Genomic DNA, 21,997 nt, shown 5'->3' with positions numbered 1-21,997 from the left:
CACACAGGTGACTCTGAGTGCTTACAAAGAGTAAAATACAGAACACACACCACATATAACCCCTGGTACCCAAGGATAAACAATAATACCATTCACCAAAAACAAAAAAACAAAAAAAAACCCACACAAAGTTTTAGCAGTTTTATCACTCTGTTGATTCATGTTCAGCTTTATATCTATTATAACATTGAGATCCTTTTCACATGTACTACTACCAAGCCAAGAGCCAGTTTGGTGTAGTGGTTTAGGCACCAGGCTATAAACCAGGAGACTGTAAGTTCTAAGCCTCCTTTAGTCATGAAAGCCAGCTGGGTGACCTTGGGCCAGTCCCTTTCTCTCAGCCCTAGGAAGGAGTCAGTGGCAAACCATTTCTGAAATCTTGCCAAGAAAGCTGCAGGGACTTGTCCAGGCAGTTGCAAGAAGTCAATACTGACTCAAAGGTGTGCCTGTACAAACACACATACACACACACCAACCAAGCTAGGTCTCTCCCATCCTATACTTTTGCCTTTCATTTTTTCCCCAAATATAGTATTTTATATTTCTCCCTGTAATATATCATCCTATTTGATTTGACCCACTGTTCAAGCCTATCTGGACCTTTTTAAAACTTATATTTCTCTGGTTAAATGTTAGTTATTCCTCATAGTTTTGTGTCATCTGCAGATCTGATACTCCAGCCCTTCAACCAGGTCATTAATAAAAATATTCAACAGCGTGAAGCCTAGGATAAAGCATTGTGGCACTCTACTTAATACTACTCTCCATTCCAATGTGGAGTCATTTATGGGTGTGGTCATTCGTCCAATGATGAATCCATCTAACAGTTCTATCATCTAGCTCATATTTTATCATTTTATTAATTACTCTATCATGAGATACTTTGTCAAATGCTTTGTCAAGGTACATTACATCCATAGCATTTCCCCAATCTATTAAATTAGTAACTTTATCCAAAAAAAAAAAGGAGATAAGTTTAATCTGACATAACTTTTTTGTGACAAACATGTCCTGGTTCTGATTAATTACTGTATTTCTATCCAAGTGCTCACAAATATTATGTTTAATAATCTACTCAAGGAGTTTGCTCAGTACAGACATCAAACTGGCAAGTCTGTCATTTCCCAAGTCCATGTTCTTCCCTTTTTTGAAGACAGGGACATTTGTTCTCCTCCAGTATTCTGGGACTTTGCCAGTTCTTCAGGAGTTCTCCAAGATTACAGTTAGCAGTTCTGTGATCACCTCCACTAGTCTGTCAGTATCAAGGATGTAACTTATCTGGCCTTGACTTGAGACTTGAATTCATTTAAATTAGCAAGTTTTCTTTTATCTTTTCCTTGTCTATCCTAAGCTGCAGCTCCCTCTTTATACTAGTGGCACAATAATAGCCAGTTAGGACTGAGAGAAGAGAGACATAAAATGTGAGTCAAGACATTCTGCCTTCTTGCCAAAGTCCATTACTAACTCACTCCTTTCTTCTCACAATAAACAGCTCCCTTCCCTTCCCTTCCTTATAAAAATGTCCAAGAGGTCTGTTTTTCTGGCTACATTTGCAAATCTTGATAGGTTCTCCTGAGCGTTTTGTTGTGTTTTTCTAATCAAACTGTAAATTAAATTGTTTTGCAGAATAACATAGGTTTTTTCATAAGGCTGCTGCACTGTAAATTTCTGCATTACAAAAACCTAAACTGGTTTAAGATGAGAAAGTCTGGAAACATCACTCTAAGATGCAAATCACATTTTCACCTAATCATTGCATCTTCATTTTCCATAACCTTCATTTGCCATAACCTTGCAAAAGAAAAAAGAAAAAAAGAATCAGCTAGTTACATTAAGTTGACCCTCTATGGATAAGTGCAATGTTAATAAAATGTACAATGAATTTATAACATTTTTCTCAAACAGCACATGATACCACTCTTGATGGGTTTGTAAAAGTTTCATTAGAGGCAAAAAAAGGGGAAAAAAACCTTACAAGAAATTTACATTTAAACTGCACTCAAAAGTCTTGCAGAGTTAGAGGGAATAATTTGTTTTGTAAATGTATTAGGTGTGAAAGAAAACAAATAATCTAATACCTTGTTAGTATAATCCACATGGCCGCTTTGTAGAGGAATGTGCTCATAGTACTCAAGAGTAATGATGCTGCCTAAGCATTTTTCCGGCAGCTGTTGTGAGTCAAATTTCCTGGCTTGTTCACTGCAATAATTCAGCCAGTGGCTTCTCTCTAATGGTTTATAATGGACAACATCCCCATTAAATGTATAGCAGAATATGCCACGGATTTATTTTTTTACCTCCAAAGACAGAGCTCAAAGAATGTTTCTAGCACACAAGCTCTTAAATGTATCTTTTTCAAGGTAGGATGTACGATAAATGTTAATAAATGCAGTCCACTTATTCAGAGACATAAAAATGAATCTTCCTTTGTTCATTTTAAAAACCATAAATTTTTCATCTGCAAACACGGTGCTTTGAATCAGTGCAGGCTCAGAGGAAATGTGCATGCCATCATGGTGTGTGGTACGTAACCTCAGGAATATACAGCACTCGCAGTCTGTTCAGGGTACAAGCCACTGTTAAACACAAACTTAATAACTGATATTTGTAAACACATCCCCACTTTTTCATACATATTGACAAGAAAAAGTAAGAGAGAAAGGATATTAAAGCTCACTGATCTCCATGATGTCAACATGATGGTTGACATCATCATCTCTGGTTCTAGCCTGCCAGAAGGTTGATGAGTGGTATAGGCAATCAGCTGCAGTCCTGAAGAGACAGTGTCTGAATAACCTGCCTCTCCAATTCTCCTGTCTTAGCCCTCCAAGGAAGGACCACTTCCCTTCTTGACATTTTAATCTTCAGTAAGCCTCCAGAATTTGCACCAATATTTATTGATGGAATATGGTACTGATGGAATGGAAGGCTCTTTCCTACAGCTCTAGATGTGGTCACAAAGTTTGTGATTTTGAACACTTTGATAATATGACAAGGGAAGAAAACCCTGAAATCAACACAACTTTGATCTCTAAGCTTAGAATGTATTTCTTTTTTCATGAATGAGAAAATTAAGTGTGTGTGTACTTTAGAAGACTCATGTGAAACAGTATATTTGCTTTGCAGTATCTGCATATTATGATGCATTATCACTGGAACTAGTTATTGTCCAGCTTAGATAAATATAGACACACTATACTTGATCTTAGCCAAAAGATAAATAATACCTTGGCTTCAATAATTCAGTCTCAGCACAATATCCATTCAAATTGTCATTATGAATCTTATAGTGCAATTGTCATCACAAAACAAAAGCATAAATATTCATTTCAGACTGCCTATTTTGCTATAATATGCACATTGTTTTAGTGCATGTATGTGTTGAGGCAAAATTCCTCACAGATATCTAATTTTTATGTGGATTTAAAAAAGGAATTGCAACTTAAGACAGAATGAACTCAGGTACAAAGGGTTCCAATTATAAATGAACTCCTCTGTCCCTAATAAATCATTGTTTGATAGACTACAAAAGGAATCTATGCTTTGAAAGTAACACTGCCTACTTAGAATAAATGCATCCTCACAGAACTCATATTTAATGTTAACTAGGAGAAAGGGAAGATCAATAATCCTGAATAAGAGAAACAAGCCCAATACTTTCCCCATACAAAATGATTCCACAGGACAATAGAAGACTGGATTATAAAATTGACTGCCCTTATGGAAATGGCAAAGCTGACTGATTTGGTCAGGGAAAAAAATAAATATTTTTTTGAAAGACTGGAAAGCTTATATGGACTTTTTGTTGAAAGAAGAAAAGGCTGAATTGATAATTTATGGATTTGGGGACTAAAAAGAGTTAAAAGGGAAGGGGAAGGGAATTACAAAGTAAGAAGAAAAAAGAAAAAAGAGGGAGGGGAAAGAGTAAGATGACAACTACTCAATAGAAAGAAGGCTGGAGGTCATAATTCTATATTTTCTTTCCTTTTTTCCTTCTTTTCTTTTTTTCCTTCTTTTCTCTTACCTTCCCTTTAATTTTTTATGCTTTTATTGTATTTAAAAATTCTAATACATAAATAAATACAAAACTATTTCAGAGCATGCTAAGACTCTATGGTTAGTAAAACTTATTTTAAAAAAAAACACTTACTTTAAATAAGAATTCAGTTAGGCTATGGGTCTGCCTGCTGAATTCCAGGGGGAGTGACCATTTTTCACTCTAATGCACATGCATTATAAGCAGAAGTTCCAAGTGTACAATGCAAGTCCTTAGTGACACAATTTAAAAGTGTATGAAGCAAAAGATGTAACAGGGCTTAAATCTGTAAGAGTGAAAGTCAAATCTATCAAAATGGATTCAACTGCAATCTGAACAGAAAACAATAAAGGAAATCTGACTGAATCTGTCATTTCTTTTCAAAAATTAACCAGTTTGCAGACAAGCATATATTTGGAAATGTTGCATACAAAAAGGATAACTGTCATAAACTAATGTGCATCTCATTCAACAAGGGACTTCACTGAGAAGAGTTGCTTCTCCTGAGACCTGGAGTATTTCCAGTCAGCCTTTCTATCTCCCAATTCTTCTCAATCCATTTTAAAGTGCACCTGAAATTATTTTGATTCTTTTCTGGTCAAGAACAGGAGATGAACACAACTCTGTGAGTAAAAGGTACTGTGAAGGAAAGAAAAAGAAAAATAATTGGAGAGGAGCAATGAAGAAAAGCCGTTCAAACAATTGTGAGTCTCTTGTCAACATCAGGTGCTCCAGCAACTTCTCTGAGTGCTTTCCCTGAACTTATTTCCAGCTTTAGCTAGCTGGAAGTTTGAGCTTTAGTCTGTGTGAGGCAGCTATGATTTGTCTTGACAGGCACTTCTTGCTGATTCACCTTGTCAAGATGAAGAGGTTATCCATGAACATTTCCTCCAGCTATTGCAAGAGGATGTGGCAGACTACAATGACAGACCTCTTCACTTCAATCTTAGAAGAGGCTGCCTTGCTTCATTAAGGAGTTACAAGGAAGTGGTTTCCTCAGCCTTTGTTTCTTGAAGTACCCTTTCACAAATCTGCCTAGCCCTGTGGCCACCTTCCCTACCCAAGAATCACACAGAATTCCAAGAAACCGCAAAATGCCACCATAAAAATCATTCTGTTCCTAGGATGAAAAATCCTGAAATGTTAAGGGATCCAGTATTATAGTGTCTTCATTGCCTATGATGAAGTGGGAGGGGGGAATAGGCTTAGGAGGAAATACATGGAACCAGCTGCTATCATCAGAACATTTTGCAACAAGTTTTAAAGCATCAAAATGAGATCTTTCCAGGAACAGATGTCTACAATGGAAGCTCTGTTGCAGGTGAGCCCTCAGCAGCTATATAGGCCCAAATGGTTGGAGGCTGTTCTTGATGAGCTGGAAAGAGAATTCCTTTTGTTTCCAAATTCACCATTAATTTTTAACAGTGGGTTCCAACAAAAGGGAGAGAGAACAGAAGGAAATTGGACAAGTGATTGATGTAGATCTGGATCTCTTCAGTTCTGTTAACCAAGTGATACAGATGGCAAACATTATCTAGGTTTATATACCACCATACTTTTGTCACTTGACTGTAGCACTAAGAGGTAACTGCATTTGTCACTTCTTAGTTACAATTTTAGCTCTAAGCAGTGGTTATAGGTGATGTAAACAAAAGCCTAGCAGAAGTTAATTAAGTATAATCCTTAGCATACCATTAACACTGATTGACTGAACTATTCTGAGTTAGAAGTAAAGTGATTACCCTGAGGTAAATCCTGCCAAAAAAAAAAAAAAAGTAACAGAAACAGAAACAAAAGCCAACTCATTGGCATGATAATTCAATCCCTCTGGCTAACTCAGAAAGTCTGTGACCTTACAAGAAGATGATCTTACTAGCGGAGAGGCCTAATGGTGTTGCCAGCATCAAAAGCAATCAGGATAAGCTGTTCTGGACACGTACACAGTGACTTTTCTTCTCCATTGCAAGAACTCCTTTTCCCCTCTGTATTCTCTATGGTTGGAATGGAAAAGATACTGATTTCTGTTGTTCTTATTGGCAACATCAGGTCCTGCAGAGATGTGCCTTTTACAGTTAATGCAGAAAATGTATGGTGTTTCTTTTAGTTCAGTATAATCTTACTTTCAGATTAATGTGTGACACAGAGCCCAAAATTAAGAGACAGAACATGGCCTTTCATTACTGATAAACTTAAATCTGTTTTAGCCTCAGATGTGAGCTTAGACTGTAATACATTCAGCTTTTTATTTAGCTTTTAAAATGACTTAGCCAAAGTCATTTTATTCATACTGAACGTTTAGAAAAGGGGTAGGCTCGGGTCTGCACTTTTAAAAAACATTTCTTTTGGTGGTTGCAGGGACAAGGCAGTGATGTGATGATCTCATTAACAGAGTAGACCTGGATTTTCAGCTGTTTTGAGGGGGGATATGGGGGTTATTTTTAACATTAATAGGTTTGTTAAGCATGTCCAAAGCTTAGCATATCTATTTCTTGCAGTTTTCCACTCGAAATTGGTGGGAAATTCTATCTCCATAATTCAAGTGGATTGCCACCAAATCTCCAGGAGCTATAGAAACAAAGAAAAAAAGGAAGGATTGTCTGAGGGCCAGTAGTATAAAGTTCTCAATAAACTAAGGAACTGATTATAATGTAATATAATACAATGCCTAAAGAATTGTTATTTTTGTGCCCATAATACAAAAGCATAAACAAAAAAATGCAATTGTCAACATGTTTGGTATATTCTCTCTAATATATTTTTTAAAAATAAGGTTTTATAAATAAATGGATTGCATTTTTTTAGTCGTGTGATTTGGCTTAACATATTACTGCCTACTTTCATTACTGGGTAGGTCAATCAGCCAACAACATAAAATACAAGTTTGATAATATCAAGTTTTTAAATGATAAGCTAATAACAACTTTTGCTAATTTTTAATAACAAAAGTGTTCTTTCTGCTGATATAGAAAAGCTGTGTTAGATTTTAATTCCCATAATCTTTTGCAATGCATCAGACACCAAGTTAGAAACATCTGGTATAGATTATGCATTCTCAGGAATTTTGCAAAAATTGCAGAAAAGGGCCATGAAAGCCTGTTTCCATTTCAGCGTGACTATAAGGGTAACCGATATATTTAAAGGAAACACCCATAATCTGCCACCCACAAGCATGTTTTCTACCCAATTTAAGTGTAGTCCATACTGTGGCCATTAATAGGATCTCTTCCAAACTCTGGGATTGCAACTAGAATAGAGGGGAGTGAATCTGCAGCATTTTGATGTGTCTCAGACCTTCTATATTGCCTTATGTTAGCCACTCCCCAGAGAACTCCTTCAGAATGGATTCCTTTATCTTGTTTTCCCTTTTTAATCTTGTTTTTACTCTACTTTACTTCGTTTTATTCTGGTATAATTTATGGCTAATCTAGACTTCCTTGATATTTTCTACTCTGTGAAAAGGTATAGAAATAATTTCAATCAATCAATCCATCAATCAACAGCATTAAATTTGGTTTTGACACTGACTCCAACTGTGGAAGAAATATCTCCTCACTCAGTTTGATTTCCAGACAGTAATTAGCCAAATGATTTTTTTTTTCCCCTTCTCATTTCTCTGGGCTCATATGATGTCTCAGAGTTTGCTGCCAAGTGTATGTTAAGCATTGCAGTGCTTGCCCTTTATATTAGAGTTAGAAGTATTTGGAAAAGGATGAAAGCAGAGATGGATGCAGTCTCTGGTGGGTAATAAAATGCTGCATGCAAAACTCCCTACAGGAAGAAAGAAGAGGACAGAAAGAAGAAATGAAACAACAAGCTAGCTGTTTTCTTCCTAGTTTGCTTGTGGGCTTTCTGGAGGCAGTTCATTGGCTCTTGTAGGCTGCAGGATGTTGAATGAGATCCAGAATGCATTTCTATCACTCAAGGACTGCACCAAGCTTTGCATGGCATACAGAATTATTCCATTTTGGGAGAGGAGTTCAGGAATTTTAAGAGCTAAATGGGCAATTTAAATATGTATACAGGTAGGCCTCATTTAGTGACCACAATTGGAACTGACAACTTGGTTGTTAAGCAAAGCAGTCACTAAGTGAAAAATCATGTGACCACAACTGTGCTTATGATCTTACTTTGGCTTTCCTTTGCTTTACAGACCTGCCAAGGTTGTAAATGCAGGCATTGGTTGCAAAGTTACCTTTTAATCACCATTGAAATTGTGAACAGTCATTGTCTGAGGCAGTCGCTAAGCAAGGACTACCTGTAAAAGATACTGCACCCATTTTTCCACTTTAAATGCTCCTCAACTATAATACAAAAAGGAGCCAATTTGGTCCCACTCATCAGGGACCACAAAAAAAGATTGTAGAGGGCTGCATCTCCAGAACACATTTTTTGAACCCTGGATATTTTACTTCATAATACTTTGCCTCCACCTCCACCTCCTATGAATGAGAAGGCAGATTGTATTGTATTACTGAGGCTTAGGAGGGTGAGGAAGAGAGTGTTCTTCTCTCTTCCTCAAACAGGAAATGTCCTCATTGGGGCTTCAGATGTGACAGTAACCATGAGTCCAGGACAGGGGAGACATTGTCATTCAGGACAGTTGTCATTCAGGAGGCTCTGTTCTACATAGACCCAGATTGGAAGCTTTACTGTTGAAGGGCTCTGAAGACATTGAGGCTACTGCTCTTGTTTTGTTCCCTATTCTGCCCAGCGACATCCCTTCCTGAACTGCTTGATCTCATTTCTGGGTCAACAATGCAGTATCCCAGACTAATGGTTCTGGACGATTTCAACTTACCATCCTTGAGAGGAGAATCAGAGATGACTTGGGATCATGGCCATTATGGATTTATCCCAAGTCATTTTGGGCCTGACTCATGTGAATTATGACATATTTGTTCTGGTTTTTGTCTGACACAACATGATTTGAGAGTAGGAGGAACTAATATCTGTTCTTTGGCATGATCTGAACATTCTCTGATTGCTAGGGAGTTGACCAGTCCCACTAACCTTACAGGGAGGAGGAATGAATTTGATTGGTCCATCACAGGCACCTTATAGACCCATTTGGTTTCCAAAGGGTACTTAGGGTTTTTCCTGAAGCTATGATGGCCTACTCTGACAAGACTTTGGTCACCTCCTGGGATATGAAGGTGGCAGTAGCCTTAGACAGGATTATAGTGAGAAACCTCTCCCTGTTTGCTGATTCAGGGAAGCTCCATGATATATTGAGTAGCTCAAGAAATGAAGCAACAGAATCGATGACTATAGCAGCAGTGGAGGAAGACAAGGAGAGATTCTGACCAAACATAGGAAAGAGCACTGGTTTAAGCCTATTACATAGCAATAAGAGCAGCAATATATCTCTGGGCTTATTGCATCTGTAGAGAGCCATTCAGTGGCCCTATTCAAAGTCACATGGACCCTTTTAGATTGATGGGCTGTTGTGAGAAATTTGCTGGGCACTCAGAGGATAAAATCACTTGGATTCCCTTGGAGTTGGACACTAGCTGGACAAGTCCTATCTGGGATGGGCTTGAGCCTATTGATTCTGTGGAATTAGACAGGATTCTCTGTAAAATCAGTCCCACCAATTGTGGTCTAGATCCCTACTTGGCTTGCTTGTGAAATTTTCCAGGGATCTGTCAGGAAGCTAGGTCAGACTGATGGGAAATACATCCTCGAGTAATGGAAAGGTACCTCTGGTCTTGAAGGAAGAAGTGGCATATACACTCCTCAGGAAACAATTGCTCAACTTGGTAATTCTGGAAAACTGTTACTCAGACTTCCATTCCTGAGGCTGATTGTTGATAAAGTGGTGGGTCTGCAGTTACAGAAAGCTCTGGAGGAAATAAATTACCTGGACCCTTTTCTGTCTGGGTTCAGATCCAGGCATAGAATTGACACCAGATTGATCACTATGTGGGTGATCTGTGAAGGACTGGGATTGAGGAAGAGCAACATCCTGGCCCTGCTTGATCTCTCAGCTGCTTTCAATACCATTGATCATGGGGACTGGGAATGGGAGGCACTATTTTATGGTAGTTCTCCTTCTTGCTTAGGGAGTGGTAGTGTGGGGAGTGGTTGAACCTTGAGGCCGTCCACTGTAGGTGTGCCACAAGGCTCACTGCTCCCTCCTCTTGTATTTAACATCTACATGAAGCCCCTGGAATAGGTCGCCCAGAAGCATGGTATCAGGTATCATCATCATGTCATCTCCAGGCACAACAGGTGTGGTTGAGATTCTTTCCTGGAAGCTATTAGGGTCTGGATAGGGACAAACAGGACTAGACTTTATTCCAGCAAGCTGGAATTGCTCTGGGTTCAGAAGATTTCTGATTCCAATAATATTCAATTTCTAGTCCTCAATGGGGGTTGCATTCACCCATACAGAGTTGGTCCATAATCTGGGCATGCTCAGTGTGTTTGGAATTTTCCCTGATTGTTGGTGCTGGTAAGGAAATGGAAAACTAGGCCCTGGTAGGGTGGAATGCAATATCCCTACGGTTGGCTAGTGGCTGGAACTCTGCACAGAACACTCTGTGTAGCAAACTTTTCTTGCAGAAATGTTGCACTAAATGAAAAGTCAGAATGGTTCCTGTAAAATATTTTCAAGCAGCATGCTCTAGCAATAAAGAATGTAAGCTAAGATTTAATATCTGTCTATATCTATCTATCATCTATCTAAATAGCAGCAAAAGAACAAAAGATAGAGTTCCGACAACTTGATGAGAGCTGCAAATCTCTTAACTGTTACTGAAGAACAGGAAAAACTATCTCAATTCCCATTTTACAGTCTAATAAACATGGCATAAAAGAAAGAATGAGTAGGGAATAAGAAAGCTACACTGGAGGAACAGTTTCTTCTCTGGCCAACAGTTGCGGCCAGGTTGATCTCTCTTTTGTTATGATTTTCCTCCTGGAAAATGGAGGTCAGTGAAAAGAGGCCCTAGATCTCTTGCCTGATGTGTGAGGCCACATTGTGTTCCCCTTCAGATCTGGAGACTCAAAGCAACTCTACACAGGGGCAATAATTGTGATTGGCTTAGCTTCTGTCATTCACCTTTTAAAAGAGTTGCGAAATAACAAAAAGCAGGAGGGCTAATCTGCACCCTTTCCCAATGTGCAGAATCTAAAGAGAAATTTCTGCTAATGCAACATCAAGGCCACAATGGTATGAGCTCAGCGGCCAAGCTGGAGCTGTACGTTTTCAGCACATTCTGAACAATCATAAAAGGAAGATGATTGCTGCCACAAACAGAATAGAAAACCTTTCATTCGTGTTCCTTTCAGGGAAAATGTTGAGGCCTTCTCTCCCTTTCCTCTGGATGGAAAATAGTAAGACAAAAGGAGAATATAGTAATATGATGCAGAAAAAAAGAAGGAAGGATAATGTTAACCCTATCATTAACAGTGTGAAATGCCTGGAAGTCAGCTGGTAGGCATTTACACCAAAATTGTGTTTCTTTTTGTTTTTATGCACTGTAAAAGGAAGTACACTGAGCAGCTGGATTCAGAAGACTTATTCAAAGGTTCAGACTATTTTTTGCAAATATGTCCAGAGTATGTTTTAGATTATATTCACAGAACCACATGGGAACTACTCTGCAGTGTATCTTTTATTTTTATATGCCTTACAGTCACCTTTACTTGGGCAATACAGGATTGTTTATTGAAATTTCTCCATGATTTATTTTGGATCTGCTGTTTATAAGATAAATATTTAAATGTTTATGTGTGTGTGTGTGTGTGTGTGTATTTTAAAATGAATGCAATCCAGAGTGAGTGACTAATATGAAAGAAACATTGAAGAAGTAAGGTCATATAAAGATAATTAATGAAGATCTAATTGCAAAACAAATATATGAAGAAAGAGTGAATGGGTCAAGAGAAAGCAGGAGACTGAGAAAATTGTGGTTGGATGGAGTTGATGGAATCCCCCAAAAGAAAAAGGTGTAATTTATGCAAGCAGAAGGCAATGGGTGGATATGGTGAAAACAAAAATGGTTTGGAAGGATGGAAATTTATGAAATAAAATGAATGGTGATGCTCAGGAATTATATTTACCTGTATTTTTTCTTCTTATCACATATCTTTAATTTTCTTTGCTTACTATTTTCACTCCTTTTTTGTGCTTTGCATAACATTGCTTTTCCCAAAAGAAAATAGTGTGGTGGGTATATACGTAGGTATGAATGCATATTTTTATAAGGTTATAATAGTTACAGATCTATTGATTGTATGTACATGGCACATGGAACTGAAAATTTGTCAGCAACAATCTTGCAGTTCCTTTATGGTTCAGTGTATCATGCAAGTCAAGACATTTGGTTTAATTGAGTGGACCATGATTACATTAATCATGGTAAACATGCTGTGAGATCACACCCACTTGATTATTGTTGCAAGAACTTTGGGCACAAAATATTGGACGGCATCTACAGATTAATCTAATCCTCTATTTTTCTGGCTAAGTGTTTAAGGTTATTGAAGAAAACTGAAAAGCAAAAGCACAATTTTAATTTTGAAAATGTTGAATGGTGAGAATGCAGAATAAGGGAAACTGTATCACAAGAATACACAACTGTATACAACAACTGTATCATATGAATTGGAGTGAAATGACTGCATGGACACAGGAACATTTTAAAGAAAGAAATGGTTGGTGAAGAAGATAAAAGCCATGTAACAGGAACTTAGCTCTGAATGATACACCCATGTATCTTTCTCCCCTGGAGAAAAAAGCTATTGGGAGCAATTTTTAGTGGAATATAATAATTGGGAAAGGGTTAAAAAGTACTCTTATCTCAGCTCATTCTGTGCAAATATTCCAAGAAAACTTGCAGCCAGTATTATGTCTGCATTCTTATTAAAAGAATTTGGAATTGTGACTTTAAAAAAATCAGGAATGAAATGTTGTCAGAGACTAGCTTCATCAGCACCTGTCAGGACTCATATCCCTGCAGGGACCCATTACTAATTCCTGGAATCTGTTCTCTTCACAACTTTTCTTCTTTCCTGTTTCTGTCTCTGCCTGCTGTGACCAAAGTTAGCAGATGGAGCATGATCTGTCCCTCCCTTTGGGGCCGTTGTGCAGATTAATCCTAGTGGGTAAATGCACATAGATGAAAACTGGTGATAATGGCAGGAGGACTGCATAGATTTTTATCAGGGATTTAGATGCAGGTTGAAGCACTGAAGCTAGGTTTTAAATCACACTTGATGAAGTTTATGAAAATAGATTTCTCCATGACTTTGGAAAACTGGCTGGACTAATCAGAAGTAAAACACAACAGTGCAGTGTCCACCTATGAGATGGTTAACCGCAATCCAGCCTCCATCTACTCACTTCTGTTCTGGCACAGCTATGCAAACATGGTAAATGTTTCTGAGCAGATAACATACATGAGAGCATCCCATTCTCTAAAGGAGTAAAAATATCCACTTCATCCCTTACTGAAAAAAGGATAAAGAAAAATGAAGAGAAGTAATGATGTACACAGTTTTAGAAATAAATAAAATCCTGTATCAGAAAGTTGGTTGAGCTAGATCTATGTATCATGGTAGGCTACGTTACTCTAGGTGCAATAAATTAATTATTATAGAAGTTTACCAATTCAACAATGTCTCATGGATTGATCCTGTCTAGTCCAGTGAATTAGCCACAATCCTGGAAGTAGACATTACTAATAATCGAGTACAGGCAGAGAGAGAGCAATTGGCTAAGTTTAAAGGGACTTCATTTTGACAGATGATTTTTCTGCATAATTGTCAACAGTACATATAGACAGAAAAACCACCTTCAGTGGGAACAATTATTGTCAGGTTTACTTAGGAAGGTGAGAATGAGCACGCAAGCAGCTACCTCTGTCAGACAGCCTTATATGGATGCTGGCTGCAATGTAACTAGAGGGAAGAAGAAAATAGAGCAGTCAGAGAAGATTTTGAACACGGCAAGCTAACCAGGGGTTAGCTGGGGTCTGTCACAGACAGATTTGCATTTTCCTGTATGACAGGAAATGTGCCTCCTTACGTGACTACCTATCTCAGAGGTCTTTATTTATAACCAGACAGAAGAGAGGGACATTCAAGGATATTAAGGATGTACTATCGTAATAACCAGGGACATTTGCTGCACAAGCAGCTGGAATCAGTGTTCCTGGTAGAATTTACAGGCCTGAAATATCTAGTAAATGTCTAGTATACATACACACTATATTGGCTTTAAGGGAAGATAATTTTACACACATAGACACACACGCACACAGAAAGGATCAAAATCAATGGAACATATTTTTATAAACTCCTGTCAAATGTTTACTTCATGCAATATTTATTGTCTTCTCTGATTATACAACATTGACATAATTCTGAGTGTCATAAAGCAAGCCATGTACAACTCAAGTTCTGGCAAACTTCAGTAGCCAATGTACCTGACATAAGCATTTGGTATGCAACTGTTCATGGAGTCTGAAACTTCTATTTTTGATTATATCCCACTGACTTAACACTACAAAAAGTTTAATATTTTTTAAAAAAAGACTTTATCAGACATTTCCAGTGTAGAACTCTCTGACGCTATATCTGACTATATCTAACTGATAATTTTGATATATGACATTATTATTTTTAATACAGTTAGGGTTGAGGTTTTATAAAGAAAGTCTATAGTTGCTATGGTTTTATTAGGAAACTACACTGTGTGTGAAAATATTAATGTAATAGAATATATTAAGTATTGTAAACCACTCAGACAACTTTTTCAAAGATATGTACATATGTGTAATAATTAATCCTTCAACTACTTTAGGAGCTTTGCCCACCTTATGTGCAATACACTCCTACATAAATTAAGCTTTACTGAAATCAGAGGGCCTTATGCTGCAACTTAACTAGAGGCACCAGCTTGGGGAAGTCAGGCACATACATTTAGTTTAGAGTAAGCCTCATTGAGCTGACAGGGATTTATTTCTGACTGGATTACTTAACTAAGTTATCAGCTAACAAATGGCATCATACATAGTCATTTATGATAGTTTGTGGGTGGTGCATCCATCTAGCTGAATGGTCCCTGCTTGTCTTGGAGGCAGGTTTGCAGTTTGGGGGGTTGCTTGTAGATCCATCACTGGCACTACAGCCTAGGTCAGTGTTGTCCAAACTTGGCCACTTTAAGATGAGTGGACTTCAACTCCCAGAATTCCCCAGCCAGCCATGCTGGCTGGGGAATTCTGGGAATTGAAGTCCACTCATCTTAAAGTGGCCAAGTTTGGACAACACTTGCCTAGGTGATCTTGGTAGCATGGACTGCCTTCATCAGTTTTGGCAGATTTACCAACTGCAACCTTGTCTGGACAGAGACAGCCTTGCCACAGTTATTCATGCTCTGGTGTCAGCCTTGCGAAGTTAACCAGATAGGAACCACAACCAGATGAGCTATTTCTACTTTATTGTAAAGCTAAATGACAGAATCTTGCAAGCATGAAAGTACAATACTTCCCCCATCTCCTTTACAGCCTAAGAAACTAGGGAGGGTCTCCTCAAGTCTCTTGCCCTGCCCACTATCTAGCTGTGGGCTATGCTGTCTCTTATCTGACTATTTCCTTGGCAGTGTCTCTTTACCCAGTCTCCCAAGGTCTTCCTCACATACCATAACATCTGATAATTTCCTCGTTGGGTCATTATAATCCAGTGTATGTGGGGCTGCCTTTGAAAGCCATCCAGAAACTTCAGTTAGCTCAAAACAGAGTGCTCATTGGGACTGGCTGATATGAACAGATCTACCATCTACACTGGTTGCTGGTCTGTTTCTAGACCCCATTCAAAGTGCTGGTTTTGACCTTTAAAGACCTACACAGCTTAGGACCAGGTTATCTGGAGGAGGATCTTCTCCCATGTGTGGGAGAAACCCTAACCTAGACCTTAATATCTTCTAATGAGGCTTTCCTCCAGGTCCCCTCACCAAAGGAGATGAGGGGGGCCTCTGCAGGGGGGAGATATTTTTCTGTGATGGCACCTAATTTATGGAATTCCTCCTCGAGAGGAGGCTTGACTGATATCCATATTAGCATCATTTCGGTGCCAGGTGAAGACTTTATTCTTTCCCCAGGCTTTTTAGATGGTTTTTAATTTGTACTGTTTTGGAGTTTAAATGACTGCCTTGTTGCTGCCTAGTCTGTGTGGTGCTTTCATTTTGCATATTGTTTGATTTTATTGTATCTGTTTTTATTCAAATTCTGTATTTTACTGTGTTTTATTGTAGACTGTCCAGCCAGCTTTGGCTATTGGGCAGTTTAATAAACAAACAAACAAATAAAATAATTTGATTTATCTTTCAAAGTATTGGTAGTTCACAACTGTTCCAGTAGCCTGGGTTGTCTGCTTGTGTTCAGCAGTGTGACATTCTTCTTATTGCATGAGAAGACATTGTAAAAGGTTTGTCAAGTGGCTACCTACACACTATGGGAAGTTGCTATTTGGTAAATGGAATATATGAATTCATCAAGAAAGCCAATTCTTCATTCCGTGGTCACATTGGACCAGTTGTAGTAAGGCACTGTTTGATAAGGAGCTCAGATTTAAAATGTTAGTGTGGTCATAAAGTTATATTACAATCTGAAAACATAACTGCATTTAAAACAATGTTTATAGAACAAGGCTCTTAAACTATTTTTTGCCAGCTCCCACTGGGAGGAAGAAACTGTGAAAACAACATCTGCTCCAGCTCTTTGTGCAAAATGCTCTTTGTTCCTAAATAGATCCAGGTGGAAACCTCTGTTTAGAGAGGTGGTATCATCCTCCTGTCTGGGATTTTATCCCAGAGATTTTATTCCCACCAGTGGTTTGCTAGCTGGTGAGTGCTGCTGACACCTTTGAGATGCCTCTGAGTGAACCATTATGAAGAATATGGAGAGAAGCATGGAGTTTATTGATGAATCTGCCTCTTTACTGGTTTTCTTCATTTGTTGCATGGCAGTATGAGATATGTGTCAGAGAGACAATGGGAGAATGAGAAATGGAATTAGGTCTTGGAACAAACATCAGGGGAGATACAGTGGGAGGCTGCTATGTGGCCACTGCAAGGAAAAGACAACTGACTAGTAGTTGGCCTCCATTCCTTTCATGTTTACCAATGAACTGAGAGTGATGAATAGCTTGAATGCAAATGGAAGGTTCATCATGATGAATCACTACAAATAGGGGGGGCTTTTTTCATTCCTTTTTGAATCCTGGCAGTGAGTGCAGCAAAGAGGTCCTCTACCTCCATCAAGTCTGTATAGAACAGGTCAGTGGTGTACCATTCCATCCAGCACTTCCTCTATCAAGATGCTAAGGGATGCAGACAGTTGAGACCTCTTACTTCTGGAGCTTCCAGCAGCTTTCAGTACCATTGACCACGGTATGTTTTGGATGAGACTGGGCTTGGGGGCATTGTTTTGCAGTAATTCTGGTCCTTCCTGTCAACTCAAGTTCAAAGGGTGGTGTTAGGGGAACTACAACTTGGCACCTAGGTTGCTGAGGTGATGCTTGCTCTGTATGGAATTTGTACGTGGAAGCTATGGCAGGGAACACAATTGCATAATAACAGGTGCACCAACCTCAATGTTTCCTGAGCTGGCTGGACAGTTATCCATGCCTGGTTACTACCTTGACTAGTGCAATATTCTCCAAACTGACGTACCTTTGAAATGTGTCCAGAAATTGCAGTTAGTGCAAAATGCTGTAACTAGGCTGCTGATCAGTTCAGGGTAGAGGGATCATTTGATTCCTGCCCTGAAAGATCTATGTTGGCTACCAACTGCCCCCTAGACACAATGCAATGTGTTGGTATTTATCTATAAAGGCCTAAATGGCTTAATATCTATGGAATCACCTCCCAGTTGTGAACCTATCTGGCCTCTCAGATCATCAGGAAAGGTATACACTCTCCCTCCTACCAGAGTTTTGACAGTATGGCACATGGGAAAGGGCTTCCAACAGCATTCCCAGGGCGTGAGATGCACTCTCTAAGGAGATGTGTTAGACCCCCCATGCTCTCAGTACTTAGGAGGTTAGTAAAATATATATCTCCTGCTGGGTTTTAATTGTGAATTTATTTATTTTATCTTATTTATTTATATTTCAGTTGTCTTAATTTGATTTTTTAAAAATGTCCCTTAAAGTTGCAAGCCATCTCGACCGTCAAATAGAGATATGAATCCAGTAATAAAAATGAGAATGATACATTGGCAATAGGATTATAATTGGCTCTTATATTGCAGGGCTGCTTAGGTAGCACTATGGTTTAAAGTAAGAATGATTTAAATATAATTTACAAATTAAGGAAGATGTAGGGGGGGACATTTCCCACTCAGGAAATTATGCTTTTTCCTAGTGTTTTCTCGTGGTAAAGAATAGGAAACAAGGAAATCAGAAATTAAACTGAAGCCGCAAGCCTAAGAAAGAGCATGTCCGTAATGGCCTTGGCCAGCATCTGATGTCAAGCAATAGAGGTCCCAAATGCCCTTGCCCAGCTACCTCTTCCTCTTCTTTGCAAGTTGCTATATAATGAACCGATGGATGGGACGTGTTATGGCTCCTTTTGAAGGAAATTAATCAGCATGCAATCAAAGCCAAAAAGAGTTTAAGGCTGTTTTCAGGCTTACGCTAATTCTCTTGGGAGAAAATCATTCCAGAATGACTTTAGCTTTTTACCCAGAATAGAGTTATGCATAGGGATGTATAAAACTTAAACAGTGTTTTATTTCACTATTCAAATGACATGTAAAACACAGGAGGACAACATTAAGTTTTGAATACCTGAAAGAGCTGAAGTGATTACTATGTCCTTGAGAGAACAATTCATGAAGTTTTCTGAAAGATTAGAGTTTGATCCAGTACCTGAAATCAGTTGAATCCAGTGCTTTGTGATCCTATATATTTACCTGACTGAAAATCTCACTGAACTCAGCGGGACTTGATTATGAATAGACCTACGTAAGATTAAGCAACAAGGCAGCAATTCCAACTTAATCTGGGAGTAAGCTCCATCTGACACAGTAGACATTGTTTTAAGTAATGGACAAGCATCCTATCAAAGGATATATCATTTTTGTCAAATATGACATATTATATCTGAACAATACTCATTGTTTAAATGTATACCTGCATTTAATAATTAATTATTCAAGCTTTCAGTTTCACTTAACTCATTACTGTTATATGATTCCCTGCCCATTTCTATGGAACAGCATCGAACTTATTTTCCTTTAGAAACCAAGAGACATAAACCAAAAATCTTGTGTTTCCTCTAAAACAACTAGATTAGTTTTCTGTAATCTTCAAATTGGGTGATACTATAGAAATCATTAAACCAATGGCTGGGGGAATATTGTTTGCAGGCAGACAACACTTTTAACATGTTTACATAAATAAACCTATTACAGCTTAATATGAACTGTGAATAAAAAATGATTATGTATAATATGAATCAACTGCCTTTCTGAAGTCATGCTCAAGTGAATACACAGCACTTAAAACAACAAAGGAAGAAGGAAAGGAAGAAAGAAGTGCTTAAACAGCAACGCCGAAATGTCAATACTATTTGTTTAAACATCCATCCACAGCACCAACCTTGCTTTAGAATATTTTTTTAACTTCCTAACCAGCATTAACCAGTGAATTATAGGTCTTGCTGATGTGCCCTTCAGTACATGTTGCTTTTATCTTTTATAATGTAGGGGTCTGCTGATGGATTCTTTCACAGCAAACAAGGCATACATTGCTAATGTGAAGAAAATCAATCAGTGATTCAAAACTACCAGGAACTAAAGATACCTGGGGCAAATCTATGAATGATTCATTCTAAAGAGAAGAATATTTTTTTCCAGGACAATTTTTAATGTTTTAGCAGGTATCCATTTTTTAAAACTCATACGAGCAATTCTCGCTACAAAGATGAATAACAAGGTGTTTAAAAAGAGAAAAAAAAAACTCTTGAAGAATGTATTTCTTGCATTCAACAGCTGTTCAGAAAGACAATAGGCAAGAATTTTCTCTCCCTCCAGGGGTGGATCCAACAGAGATTTTAGCTATCCTTATCCATATAGACCACTCTCTTCTGTGCTGGTACATTCTGGCAAGCTTTCCTAGAAGGGCAGTAGACAGCAGGCAATAGCATCAGTGCTACAGTAAATGCCAGGCACCTGAGTCTGACTCACATTCTAATTTTTCACAATGCCCAAGTGTAGCACTAATTAATGATCCTATGAGAAATTTAAATTGTAACCTCCTTTGGTATTCTTATTATCCCATGGGTTCCTCCAAGATCTTAAGGCACCAATGATAACATTCCCACCTCAATTTTTTTCTTACGACAACCAAATCAAAGCTTCCATGACTGAGACTGGACTTGAACCAGGGTTCCCCCATCACTTTAACCACTACACCTTGCTGGATACAGTGGTGGACTCTACTAGAATAATAGGGTCTCAGCAACAAATCTAGTACCCTTTGTGCTGAAAGTAGAACTAGAAATCTTGTTCCCTTCCTTTCACATGATCTAGAAAGCTTGCCAGGTCTTGAGGAACTCTTTTGGAATATGACACTCAGTTCTGTCCCTTGTCCCTAGGTGTGATGACCTAATCATTTGCAGCTGAGTATCTTCTGTCTGTGCAGGTATTAAACAAAGAAGCACCTATGAAGAACAAAAGACTCTTCTGTATATTGTAGTATGTTGTGGCACCACAAGAAAGCATAATTTCAGCCAACCATTTAAAGTCACATTAGACAGAAATGTCTGGGGCATGTATTAGTATTTCTCATCTTTATCTTAAGCTTTTATACTGGATCAGGAAAATGGGATGGAAAGCTTATTAATCTGAGTGAAACCAGTGCATCTTTCTGAAACTGAAATGAATGAAACTGATGAAGATGTCATAGACTTAGACTTAGTCCCTGAGGACAGATATAATGAGAAAGATCAGGAGGAGGATTTATATCTGGAGAAAACTCCAGAAATATTTGCTTTATCAAACACTTCCACATGAGGGAATTTGTATGTGCTCGATCTCTGGGTTCTTGGACAACTCTCATTGTGGTGCAAGTTGACCACTTCCCTTCAAATATGTAGTTCCAACTGTGGCAAGGAGTAGAAAGCTCTGTGCCTGCTAGATGCATGTCTGAAGAACAAGACATGGCCTTTTAATTTGCAATAATTGCCCTTAGAAGAAAGCTATACACAATTATGGGATCTTTTTGGTAATAATTTTATTAAAGTTTACAAATACAAATATAAAAGACTAATACATATTAAAAGAAATATAAAAAGTGAAGAAAAGAAAAAGAAAAGTGCAAAGAGAGAGAAAAAGGAAAAGGAAAAAGGAAAAAAAGAAAAGAAGATACTGTATATAAAAGCATGACTCCCCCCTCCCTGCAGACAAGTATAAACAACTTCAGTAATTTAACACCTTCTCTAGTATTTCAATAATAAAAAAAAAACTCTTCTGCCCATATCTCATCTCTTATCAATAAACAAATTGTAAAAACTCATCATTCAGTTCTATTCAGCAAAAGCCCATTAAGAGCTACCAGAAATAATAACATCTGTATTTTAACCTTAATCAAATAAATCCATTTTATATTCCAATAAATCCATTTTATATTCCAATTTCTCTGAGGAATAAAGCAAAAGAAATCTCTCCCCAGTTATAAACAAATCTTTAAAGCCTCGTCATTCAGTCCTGGTCAAAAAGAAATTACATTAATAGCTATCAGAAACCACAACATATATATTTTAACCGTGATTGAATAAATTCACTTTATAGTCCTTCCGTTTACTTTTAAAAAGCTTGATCTTTAATCCCATCAAATAATATCCTACAAGTTGATTTCTTATCATTTTCTCTTTGTTTCCTCTCAGGAACAGCTTCAGTAGTTTAACACGTCCCTTTTGTAAATCCAAGATGACAAGGCTATCCAAGTCAT

The sequence above is a fragment of the Python bivittatus genome, unplaced genomic scaffold (assembly GCF_059951505.1).
Source record: "Python bivittatus isolate LINGU-HERP-01145 unplaced genomic scaffold, Pbiv_v1 ctg000850_np1212, whole genome shotgun sequence".
In the NCBI taxonomy this organism is placed as follows: domain Eukaryota; kingdom Metazoa; phylum Chordata; class Lepidosauria; order Squamata; family Pythonidae; genus Python; species Python bivittatus.
This window is presented reverse-complemented; position numbering follows the sequence as displayed.